General features: G+C 42.3%; 1 protein-coding gene across 3 annotated transcripts in view; it reads right to left on the bottom strand.

The window, feature by feature from the left end:
- Positions 1-11,554, bottom strand: part of KLHDC3 (kelch domain containing 3) — a 42,963-nt gene extending 31,409 nt beyond the window's left edge. For all 3 annotated transcript variants that reach the window (XM_048482405.1, XM_048482399.1, XM_048482412.1), the window contains exon 1: positions 11,403-11,554. The gene's annotated coding sequence lies outside the window, so the exon portion shown is untranslated. The remainder of the gene's footprint in view (positions 1-11,402) is intronic.
- Between the last annotated feature and the right edge of the window lie 1,720 nt (positions 11,555-13,274).

The raw sequence follows: 13,274 nt of genomic DNA, 5'->3' as shown, positions 1-13,274 counted from the left end.
CATTTATTGTGGCAAGGGAAATATTCCACAATCCACAAGCTATGCTCACTATGCCTTCAAGACAATGCAGAACAAGCGACAAGTAAAAGACCTATGGAAAAACCAGAACAAACAGGAAGTGATGTCACAATGACTAAACAGAGCATTGGGCCATCACCATAAAAAGCTCAGCATCCAGAAAGGAATGAAAACATACAGTACTGAAAGATGTCGGGTTGGTTTTTTTAAGCACTTCACAGAGAAGACACAAAAGGACAGGATTCTTGAAGAATGCCAATAATGACTAAGCTTGCAAGCTTCAGAAAACTGCACTGTGCAAATAGTAGGCTACATACATAGCAATCACAAACTGTAAAAGGTGGGGAATCCTGATGATAATCAGAACACAAGTGCTCCTAAGACTACATGTGTAGATCACTTGTTCTGTATCTTTCGTGAATCATTTCCCCCTAAGATTTGAAAGGGGAAAAAAGCATCTGGAAGACCACCTGATATTAAGAAGGTCTTGAAATGTTGTTGGGGTAGAGGAGACATGGTGCGTGCTGCAGGTGATGATGCATAGAAATTCCCTGTGTAGCCCCACCCACACTGTCACATCACTCATTATACAGTGACACAGTCTACTCAATTCTAGGCAGAAGCATGGGGCCATTGCAAAACTGAAGTCCTGAGGCTTCATGGGTAATTACTGAACCCCCTTCTCACTGCAAGTCCCTCTATCTCATTTTTCATTGGCCACCAGATGGAGAGGAACATCTTCTGATGTCTGGCAGCACACTCCAAATGTTCTTGAATTAATCCAGCTTTAATGTCTCCTCTTTAGCAAGAAGGAGCAACTGGAGTGACATCCCACAGGAAAGGAAGATTGTTCACGCCTGTTAATAGGAATGCCAGCTGGAAAAAAACACAGGCTAAAGAAAAGGTCACTTATGTAAGCTAACAAGATAAACTCTGTATTACAATTAAAGGAACCAACTTCTATGGCAAACTACATTCATATACCACTCACACGATCCAAACCCAACCACTACTTGCCTTGTAAATATTATCCTATTTCCCATCTCAAGCAGCTGCTGCCAGTTAAGTGCCCATCTTCCTCAAATGACCACTCGCAGGTCTTTAGGAACATTGGGGTTCTATCCTTTCTTGCCCTCTGCTCCCTTCCTGCATGCTGTATGGGTCCATTCTGACATCAGAGGTAAGTGAACCAATCATTACAGAATCTCCAAAGAGGCAGAAGTTACCAGATCACTTCTCCTATACCCTTGCAAATCACAGGAATATATAAAATGACTCACCCAAAACAAGTTATGTTGCATTATGGATCCTTTTTTCAAAATACCTTACCAGAAGACCAAAATGACAAGATTCTGGCTGGAAGCCCCAACAGGCTCTATGGATACTATTACTTTCTTCACCCAAAGCAAGATGCCATGAATCTTCGAAGAATGCATGTTAGATAAAGCGCCAACAGCAGCCTGCTATAAACAGAAGCTATGAAGCAAGCCAAAAATTCCATAGACACCACTAGATATCTGAACAGCAGAGAGAGGAAACTGCTACACTCCGACAGAAGGGTCAGTCTTGCTAATGATGAAAAGGCCAAGACACCTGTTCAACCTCAGTGCACCCTTCACCTCCAAAAACACAGGACACTAAATACAACTCACTGCCATCTTGGAAACACAATCAAAATGTAGCTACACGGGAAAATGCATCCAAGTTGCAAGGGTTTCAAATACCCTGAAGGGGGAGATCCAATGCTGTAGACTAGGAAAGAACTTTGGCGATCTAAAGTTTTTTCTCAAGATACTGCCAGTGAAACTCATTGATGGAAGTCCTACTTAGCCACCTAGAAAAGGAACTGAAACAATTAGTAAACACAGATTGCTCAGAATGTTTACATCAACATTTAATAAATATATCTAGTGCATATCTTCCAGATCAATAGAAGGTTCAATGTTTTAAAGCTACACATTTTTCTTTGTTCACACCTGCTGTGAGCCACTGAGGACACAGGAGATAAAAGACTAAAGCAGGACTGAGCACATATTGTTTCTAGTATTATCAAAGGCTTGCACAACCAGAATCAACTGGTTATTGTGGATTTTCTCAGCTGTGTGGCCGTGGTCTGGTAGTTTTTGCTTCTAACGTTTCACCTGCATGTATGGTTGGCATCATCCGAGGCATTTCACAGTGAGATGTGATTGGTGCCACGGAGAAAAACACATCTCACCTTGATATACCTTGGATGCCAGTCATAGAAGCAGGCGAAATGTTAGGAGCAAAAACTATTAGGCCATGGTCACATAGCCTGGAAAACCCACAACAGTCTATTGTTACTGGATTTGGTCTAAATTAATATCTTTGCTAGTATCTTCTGATTTAAAACTTTTCAACAACCATTACCGTTATTACATTTTAATTGCAGGGCACTATTTTTATATTATAGAATTTTTGTGTTGAACAAAGCGATATCATATTATATTATATTATATTATAGAATTATTGTGTTGAACAAAGCGGAGCCCCTCGGGGATAGGGCGGTATAAAAATCTAATAAATAAAAAATCATTGATTTTATGTTTATGTATCATTCTGCATTGCTTATTTTTGTGTCTATAATGTTCAAATTTGGAGGGGGGGGGGAGTGACAGGACTGTATTCTTTTACATTTCCAGTGTCATATTGCAGAATTTAGTATTTGACAAAGAATAAAAAAATTATCAGGCATGTAGCAGAACGGGCTTGCTTTGCCTGGCAGGCCCTATTCCGCTCCCAAGCCTCTCCCAGGGGTTGCCAACTTTTCCTGGGGAGGGCTTGCTTTCTCTCTGGATAAACCGCTGCCACCACCTAACCATTTTTGAGGAACTGCCCGCTGGGGAACATCAGGGTTCCCCAGCTTCCTTTCCAACCATGAGGCCTCTGCTTCAGTTTCCCTTGGTTTCCCTCTCCTGGGTTCCACAGGGCAGATTTGAGGTCCCGTAGGAAAAGCTGCTTGCCAGCTGCCAGCCTTCCTCCCCCCTCCTAGTTAGATAGCGCATCAAAGATGGTGGGGCATTCGTGCTACAGAAAACTGTTCTCCACATCTAAGGTTTAAAAGTATTTATTAAAATTAAAATGGCTACAAGCAGAGGTGGGATCCAGCAGGTTCTCACAGGTTCCCGAGAGAAGGTTACTAATTATTTGTGTGTGCCGAGAGGGGGTTACTAATTGGTGATTTTGCCACATGATTTTTGCCTTAGTTATGCCCGTCCTCTCAGCAGTAGCGTGCAGAACTTGAAGCAGTCTAGCAGGAGGTGCACCGGCATGCGTGGCAGCCTGCGCCTTCATGCATTTGTTTCCTGCTCAGGAATGCCCTGCCCCCAGAATGCCCAGCCACGCCCCCGTCGTGCCCTGCCCAGCCCCATTGGCGCTACGCCACAGTTTGAATCCCACCACCATGGGAACCTGTTACTAAATTTTTTGGATCCCACCACTGGCTACAAGTATATTTTAGCACTGCACCAGATTGAGCAAAGGTTTCCAAAACAAAGGAAATATAAACACAAATCCCCTGTCCCTCTTGCTAAACATACCCTAGCAGTTGTTGAAAACAGGGTAGGCCCTTAAAGCTTAGAAGGTTGCAATTTTCAAAGAGTTCTCATTATTTTCAAAGAGTTCATCATCCAGGGCGTGTGCTCCCTGGATGAGCACATGGTTCAAGAATGGCTGCTCCCTTCCCAGCCCTGGCAAGAGGTCTTCTGCCTTCAGTGGCCCAGCCGATAGAGAAAGAGAAGAGAGACCTTGCCCAATTTATCAGATCCCAGACCCCACCCTCTTTTGACCTGATCAGGCTAGGTCAAGATATCTTTTTCCCCTAGGTCAGGTAGCTCTTCCTAATGTTCATCTGGAATTTCTAAGTCCTCCAAATCTATGGTACCTGGTTGGAGAAGGGGAGGAGGAAAAAAAAGGGGGGGGAGGGAAGGAGCCATTTCTCCAAGGTGTTTCAAATTCATTTAAATAAAATGTTTCTAGCCTTCATAACTCTGGCCCGCGCATGCAGAATAATGCACTTTCAATGCACTTTGGATAGCAAAATCCACTTGCAAACAATTGTGAAAGTGGATTGAAAGTACATTATTCTGCATATGCAGAAGGGGCCATGTCTGTTATTGTGGAGATGACCATTCAATGTATTACATGTCTTGGTAAAGCTTTTTTATTCTCACTTTTGGCTAGTCAATATACAAAAACAACGTGCACATTTGAATATTCTGTATAATTTATATTAGTTGATGAATTTGACACAAATTTGTAAAATGAGCCCTGATTAGCAGACTGGCATGTGGCAGCCATTAGAGAAGAATCTCTTGATGGCCACAGACAACATGAACCAAGCCAGATTTTATAGCTGCTTAGGTAACTATATAGAATAGGAAATACTATATAGAATAGAAATTATATCTGGTGCTCTAGGAATTACTTCTGGTACATGCGGGGATGAGAAACCCCAACTATGAATGACGATCGTAGCATACCTAATCCACATGGCCAAAACTTTGGAAAGGCCAAGTAGCAGTTGATAGTGTTTGGGGGCATTCATCTTGCCGTATAGAGGCCTATACACATGTGAGAACTTTAACCTTACACAAAACAGATCTACGACTTCCTGAGAGATTATTCCACAAGTTCATTTTCCTATCAGCATTTTCCTTCCACCTTCTATAATGCTTCTAAGAGCCTGGTGTACTATTTTGGATACTAGAGCTCTTTCTGCGTGACTGAGATAAATCTAGACGCCTATAAAATACAACCATATATACAGGTTACAGCATCCAGGAACCTGTGCCTGGTCAGCAATTCTTTGACAAAGCTATTAATATGGTCACTGAACAGTGGTTGAAGTTAATAGCTTCCAATCAACATCTTACGGTCTATTAAACGTGAATGCATACACATATAAGCAACCAGGGGCCACTCTACATATAATGAATTCCCTACACAGATATTATGAAAGGTATACAATTTTCTATACAGAATTGCTATACATATATTAATTTTCTCAGGTGTGTCTGATCAGTCAAAAGTTACTGATGACTGTGAGGAAGTTTTCTGCAAGCTGAGGATCTTCAGAAGCAAAATGTTATTCTTCTACTTTAAATTGTTTGATTTAGTGATTTCAGTATTTCAGTTTTGAATCAGAGGGCTCTGTGGTGCACAGTGGTGAGCTGCAGTACTGCATTCAAAGTTCTGCTCACGACCTGAGTTCAATCCCAATGGAAGTTGGTTTCAGGTACCCAGCTCAAAGTTGACTCAGTCTTCCATCTTTGCACAGTCAATAAAATGAACAACAAGCGTGCTGAGGGTAAAGTGTAGACAACTGGGGAAGGCAATGCAAACCACTCTGTAAACATAGTCTGCCTAGTAAACATTGCGATGTGACATCACCCCGTGGGTCAGCAATGCTTAATTTTGAATTATTTTGCATTGTATTTTGATGGGGTGAATCCAAAAGTTGTTTTCCATGAGCATAAGGCATTTCTGCCAGTGAGGAGGGGAGATTTTTGCCTGTTTCTCCATCTCACTGAAGCCCAGTGAGTTCCCTCAACTGCTGTTTCTGGGAGCAAGGAACTCTCAAGAACAGCACAGGAGAGAAAAAAGTATAGTGGCAAGCGGTAAAATCAACCCCCTTCTTCCAGGGCAGAAGTGCCTTATGATAGTGGGAATTGTTGAATCCAACCTATTGCATTCGATATACATTAGCTTGTTTCATGGATCTCTAGGTCAAAAAGTAGAGCATACATTTATAAATGAATAAAGCAGGCCCAAAGTTGATTGTGGTGTTTACAGTAGGCTTGTTTATCCGCAGCGTGAAAACACACCACATAGTTGCAGAGTGCTTCAAGCACCTGACAAGATGCTCCTAAGAACATCCCCCTCCATAAAGTCAGATGGGTTAGCTCCTCTCTTCCAGAAAGTGCTATTTACCATTTTGGCTATTGGCTTTATTGAGCCCCACAACAACCTGAATGCACCTTGTTGGGAAGGTTAGCTTCCTATTGCAAGGTTGAGCTAACACAGAAAATGAAGCCCTCTTAATTTTCTAGAAATGGAAGCAGGGATACACTGACTTAGGGGAAAGAGGACAAAATCAGCATCCTCTCTTTCAAAGAACAAGAGTTCATATAACCAGTGCTGCCCACAGTGACCTAATTTTATCACTTTGAAGTACTATCCAGACCACACAGTGATTGATCACTAGGAATTCCAATTGGTTGGGGGCACCATGGATGCCCTAATCCAGACATCATCTGCTTCCAGTATAAAATTAAACTGGTTTTACTCTATTTTCCAGTGCAAAGGATTTCAGCATGAAAATAGAAATATACTACTCTGCATTCACATACCATAAAGACCAATCATGGATTTCAACTAAACACCGAAAGTTCGGGTTTTGTGTGACACTGATTTTTTCTTCTGTTTCGTTAAGTAGCTTTGAAAATATTTTCCAGTTCTTTCCCATCCTTGTTCACCAGGCCTCAAGTCAGAAGTTACTACTGATTAAGAAAGCTTCTTGCTGTCCAGGTGCAAATTCCTTTCCAATCAAGGGGTGAGAATGATTTGAACTTGGACCAGGGCTATAGAATCAGCTATGGCTATGAGACAACAAATACAAACATTTTTATTTTCAATTGCTTTTAAATTGAAAATATGATCCTGTATTTTTTGAGGATGTGAGAGGACAGAGACCTCTATACTAGGACATGAGTGGCTTGATGTACGTTCTGAAAAAGAGCTGTCTGGTGCAGGGTGGGTGCCAGGAAGGGAGCAGGAGTTGGTGGGTGGGGGATCTGAAATTTTAAAAATCAAAATGTGGATCCTCAGGTTGCTGAAGTCTGAGAACTGCTGACTGACATATACGATTATACAAGCATCATACACCTAGATTCACATAATTTCAAATGTTGCAGAATCTCTCTGGATATTCATGTTGTGCGGTGAGCTCATAATAAGTAGGATGTACCCTACTTCTCCACTGGGCAAAGTTTGAATCCTTCCTCCATTGGAAGGACCACTTAAATTGAAGGAAGTCTCCTTGGTTTGGAGGAAGTTCTTCCAGACTAAGATAGGACCTGTTTGGGATTCCAGCACTCATACCAGACAAAGCACTCTGCTCTGAATTAGCCTTCTTAAAGATGTTTGATATCACAGGTGATTTTCTCCCATCAAAACTGAACATAGCACCTGAAACCACAAACCCAAATGTGCTATATAAAAAAACAGCCATGCGAGAAAGAAGCGAAAGGAAGACAATACATCAATGCAGAACAAAACAGAAGTTAGTTAATGTGCAGTGAAAGCACAGCTATAGCAGTACTAATGAACTCAAAATAACTAGATTGGAGTTTAGTTATGGAAAACTGATTAAATACTGCTGGAATTTTAATATTTCAGTCTCTTTTGTCATAAAAAGATGGTAATATCCCCCACCCGCACTACTCATCCAGTGTATGAGTATGGCAGCATACTTTATTCAAAAAGACTTGAACAACTAAATTTAAATGAGACTTATTTAGGATCGTAGCCTAAGTGATTTTGAGTATGTAGCATCTGACTACGAAGACAAAAATTTAGAAGCCTGTCAATGTATAACTAATCCATGTGATTTATTTTGTTTCATTTATATCCACCCTTTTCCCTCGCAGGGACACAAAGACATTGTTCTCCTCTCTTCCATTTTAAGCTCACAGCAACGAGCAACCCTTTGAAATAGATTAGGCTGAGAGTGTGTAACTGCCCCAAGATAAACCAGCAAGCTTAGATGGCAGAGTGAGGATTCAGACCCAGGTCTACCAGATCCAACTTTGACAGTCTAACCACCACACTACTTCATGTTATATTCAGTTGACTTCATTTCAACCATATTAATATGGCACTGAGAGTTAGTGGAGTGAATTGATTAAGTGCCAGGTTAGTCCTGGAGATGCATGGATTTAATATAGGTCTACACTGAAGGTGACTTTGTGGGTGACCTTTGGTCAGACACAACCTTTCAGTCAAATTACCTCGCAGTGCTGTTGTGAAGAAAAAATCTGGAGCATGTGGGAATGTATGCTATTGAGCCTGTTCAAGGAAGGGAAAGATAAAATTGTACTTAATAAAGATACAAGTGTGTCAGACTGGGAATACTAATGGAAGCAGCAATAACTGTCAGGAAAAAAAGGAGGTATGTGACTAATGTTAAGTGCGTGCAAGGAACAGAGGCCTGAGAACAAATATTAAACATAATCTACTATCACATTTTTATCCAATCTCCTCCAAGGAATTCAGGATGGCATACATGGCTCTTGACCACACACCCATGTTATCTTCATAACCATCTTGTGAGACAGGTTAGGCTGAGAGAGAGGGAATGCTCCAAGGACACTTACAGGGTAAGCCAATGGTCTTAGACTGTTATACACAGGATTGCATTCTCAACAAGATTATGTCTAAGTGGGGATTTAAATCTAAATCTTCTAGGTCCCAAGGCCAACACTTTAATTACTGTGACTGGTTTGTACCTTTAAAACTCTAAATAGCACCTGAAGGACTCCCTGCTCCATTCTGTCCTTCCCAACAGCAAAGACCTTCCTAACAATCCCTGGGTCTGAGCCCTTCCCTTCACAGATAGACCAGGGAGAGGGCTTTTTCAGTGGTAGCGCCTAGCCCGTGGAACACCCTTCCTCTTGAGGTTTGCCTGGTAACTATCCTAGTTGGGCACTAGGCCAAAATGTTTATTTTTAACCTGGACTTTTCATTAAGGGATTAATCTTCTAACATTGTTTTAAAAGTCATTTTCTAGCTTGAAACCTATTCTGTGTGTGTAAAGTGCTGCCAATTTATGGCAATCCCATAGGTTTTCAAGGCAAGAGATTAAAACAGGTGGTTTGCCATTACTTTCCCTACCTAGAATTTCTTGGTGGTTTCCCAGTCAATGACTAATCAGACTGACCCTACTTAGCTTTTGAGATTTGATGAGAGATCAAGACTGATTTTTAACTTGCTCAATTTGTGCTATTTCTATGTTCTGCCTAGGCACGTAATGTTTGGTTTTCAATTAACTACTTTTATGGTATTTTATGTTTTCAATAGACTTTATTTATTTTGCAAGCCTCCTTAGGCAGGTTTTCTGAAGAGGTGGGATACCTATTTTCTAAAAGAAAATTCTGTACAACACTCAGAGGAATGCACAGTTTAAAAGGCCTAAGGGTCTTGTTTCCCCAGAGGCAAAATATTATTTTTTCCAAGTTACTATATAAACAATGTATACCCAGAATTCTTTGGCTGATCTGAGAAGCTATATAGTAACGTAGAGATGAATCACACATATAACACTTCATTTCTCTTCACTTCAGAACTGGCAATTAAATGTGTATATTGACTCCACTACATTCTTTGACAAGGTGTGAAAGTTCTACCTAAAGTGCTGCATCTGTAATCTCTCATTTGACCATGATACAAAATATTAAACTACCACTGAAACTAACAAGGCGATTGATATACACATGTGAACCAAGCCACAGCTTCTGGGCCTAACGCCATTCAGAAAGACAGTAATTTGCTGGCCTTTATCCATCAACAGAATTTAATGATTTCAGCATTGCAAAATAACAGGGATGTAAAATGCTCAGGAACTTTGTAGCTATGTGGATGTTATAAGGATTTCACTCAGGAATGCTATAAACTGAGAATGTTCAATCTTCACGCAATTTAGAACTGGCCTTATTCAAGATAAATTAACTTAGAATTAACTAAAGCAGGGAACAAAGACATGTTCTTATGTATGTGCAACGGTGGTGGTAGGGTAGTAAAAGGAGATTTTTAACTCCAAGTTTCAATGCACACCAAAGAATTCAATAGAGAATCTAAACAGTCAGAGACTATGTTTACTTCAGGTGACTCATGATCTAGGGTGGAGAGTTGTTTCAGATTAAGCCTTTTTTCTTCTTTGAGCCTCACTCCCAAGGTTTAAGTATGTATAATTGAATTTGGCCAGGCTAATTCCTAGCTATCCCAATTGTTTCTCAAATTATATATTCTACATTACAAACTCCTTGGGGGTAGGGACCTACCTCATTTACATGCATGTAAGCCTTGTGAAATATTTATTATTGGAATGTTTGCCTGCATAGGGGGTTCTGGTTTATGAGCATTGCCCTCCAGAGGGAGGGACTTTTACATGGGTGGGTGAGGGGTTGTTTGGCAACAGAGTGTTTCCAAAGGTCACAAAAGCCTGAGGAGGTCACTCAGGAAGGAGTGAAGAATTTAGGATGGAAAAAGTTTGAGAAGAGAAAAGCCTGCAGAGAATGAGAAGGGCAGTGGGCTGTCTTCTGACATAGGCCTCCAATCCTCAGTGTTTATGGGGTTACTTCTTCTATGGCTGAAGGGAAAAGTGGCTTTTCACAGTTTGTGAATATGAGTGATCTCACCAAGTGTCCACGAGACCTACCTACAGTTTCAGCTCTCAGAGACTAACAAGACTTGCTCTATGAAGCCTGACTTTAGAACTGCCCTGCTGTATATTTTATTAGTCAACTTCTTTTGCTCAAAACTCCCAGTCCTACATGCAATGTTTTTCTTGCCTCTAAATACAAGCAGGTTGTTCAAGTGCTGTTCAGGTTTGGGGTGTCCAAAATTTTGTGATCATACCTGACCCTTTTAAGTGTGCAATCTTATGCCCCAGCAGGAAAAGGAATCATAACCGCAATTTTCCTTTGAGTTTCAGGGCCAGAAGGTGATCACCAAAGGATCCTCTACTAACACCTTTCTCCACTCAAATCAAAGTTCCCAAAGAGACAGCCAAAAGGTTTGATAGGTCTAAGCAGATTTACTCCCTTCAACATCTACTGAAGCCAATGTGCTTAGAAGTTGTAACTCTGTTTAGGACGATGCTATAATATCCACGGTGGAGCCATTCGCCTGGACCTAGAACATTATTTAAAACAAAAACCGACAACATATATTGACCTGGGAAACGGAATGTCTGTCCGGGAAAAAAGGCACACACTCGACTATTCAAACCATCACAACTCAGGGCCCTTCCCCACGGTTGAAACAACAAAAAGCCCAGCCCCCTAGAGCCTCTGGTTCGGGGCCCCTAGCCTTCACGTGTGAACCTTCATCGTCACGCCCCACCCCCGGGATCTCCTTCATCCCGTGTCTGCTTTGGCAGACACCTCGGCCCCCATCTCTAATAGACACGAACCGTCCAGCCCTCCCCCTCCCCCGCAGAAGCCTCGAGCCTTTTATGTGAACCTGCAAGCGACACCTCCGCCAACGTGGTCTCTGTCCCGCAACGGAGCGCCACCCGCTTCGCCCCCTCCCCCGCTCACGGGAAAGAGCTCTGCAGGAGAAGCCAGGCCTTGCTGGAGCGTTACCTGCCGGAGGGGATAGCGGGGGCGGCCCGCGGCCCCGGAGAATCACACCCGCTCTCCCGGGGCTTTTGCAGGTCTGACGGCCCGGCCCACAGGAGCTTTGCTCAGCGCCTCCCTCTCTCCCTCCCAGCCAGACCTTGCCTAAGCCCGGCCTCAGCGCACAAACACAGGAGTAAGTCCCGCCTACCCAGGGTGCCTGGGATGTGTAGTCTTGAGTAACCGCACGTATAGGCAAGGAAGAGTCACCAGTGTGATATGGCAGCCAAGAAAGCCAACGCAATTCTGGGATGCATCAATAACAGCATAGTGTCTAGAGATCGAGGGAAGTAATTGTACCACTCTACTCTGCATTGGTCAGAGAGTTCAGTTGTGGGCACCGCAATTTAAGAAGGATATTGACAAGCTGGAACATATCCAGAGGAGGGCAACCAAAATAGTAAAAAGTTTGGAATCCATGCCCTACGAATAGAGACTTAGGGAGCTGGGGATGTTTAGTCTAAGCGAAGGTTAAGGGGGGACATGATAGCTATGTTTAAATATTTGAATGGATGTCATGTTGAAGAGGGGGCAAGCTTGTTTTCTGCTGCCTCAGAGACTAGGACACGGAGTAATGGATTCAAGGAGCAGGAAAAGAGATTCCACCTAAACATTAGGAAGAACTTTCTGACTGTCAGGGCTGTTCAATGGTGGAATTCACTGCCTCAGAGAGTGGTAGAGTCTCCTTCTTTGGAGGTTTTTAAACAGAGGCTGGATAAGCATATGTCAGGAGTGCTTTGATTTTGTGTTCCTGCATGTCAGGGGGTTGGACTTGATGGCCCTTGTGGTCTCTTCCAACTCTAAGATTCTATGAAGGTGCCTTGACACAGATTGCCACCCCGCTCACCATATGCTTGTGCCGAAGAGGAAAAGGGCGGTGGAGGTCTATCTGCTTGACCTGGTCTTACTGCGAATATGATCTTGGAGATAAGTCTTGGGTGCAAGACCACCTTAGTGAGTATTGGGAAAAGGACAGTCCTGTGACCTTTAGACATGTACTAAAGCATACACTTTCTTAGGTCAGATCCCATAATCAGACGCATGAAATGAATTCATGGGACATACCTTGTTATTGTTCAGTCCTATGCAGAGTTACTCCACACTAAATTTTCTGAAGTCATAATGGACTTAGATGACAAGTAACTCTGCATAGGAATCCATCATTACTATGTTACAACCAGCTCAAAAGGAGTTTTGTGAGATCTTAAAGATATCCCTCAGCAGTATGTATGTGTGAATTGGGGCACATTTCTGTGATGGTATCTTACTCCTATCTTTGTGCCCATTAGGATTGCAGTCTCAGAAATTAGTTAATGTATCTGATAAAGTGGGCTTTTAACATCCCACCAAAATCACAAACAGGAAGCAAGCCTATTTGCACTGAAAGGGAGTAAGATCCACTTGGGACTAAGTGAGACTGTTTTACTAAAAGCCTGAGTTGTTTTCCTAAAACTGTCACCTGAGCTAGGTGCTAGGGAAATAAGATACCTTGAGATCCTATGTAAAACTGAGTTATTAATTCAGACTGCTCATGAGCTTTGTGCTGAATAAAAGACTGGCGTTGAGGCCAGAAACTGGAATAACTAGTGTGTAGCGGTTTGAGTGTCAGAGTAGGACATAACAGATCAAATTGTTGGGGGAAATGGAGATTGGGCGAACTACGTAAAACTCCCTGAGCTCGTTGGGAAAGCATCGGGATAAAAATGGCATAGATTACCGGTGTGTGTGTGTAGGTTTACTCATAAGTAAGTGTCAGTGAATTAAATGAGAATTACAGTCCTGGAGAAGTACATCAAGAAGGAATCTTAGCAGGCTGCCGTTGTCATGGTTACAGGCTCC

This window comes from Sphaerodactylus townsendi, linkage group LG01 (genome assembly GCF_021028975.2).
Source record: "Sphaerodactylus townsendi isolate TG3544 linkage group LG01, MPM_Stown_v2.3, whole genome shotgun sequence".
Taxonomy (NCBI): Eukaryota; Metazoa; Chordata; class Lepidosauria; order Squamata; family Sphaerodactylidae; genus Sphaerodactylus; species Sphaerodactylus townsendi.
Note: the sequence above shows the minus strand (reverse complement) of the source record. Positions and strands in the feature narration are given on the sequence as shown.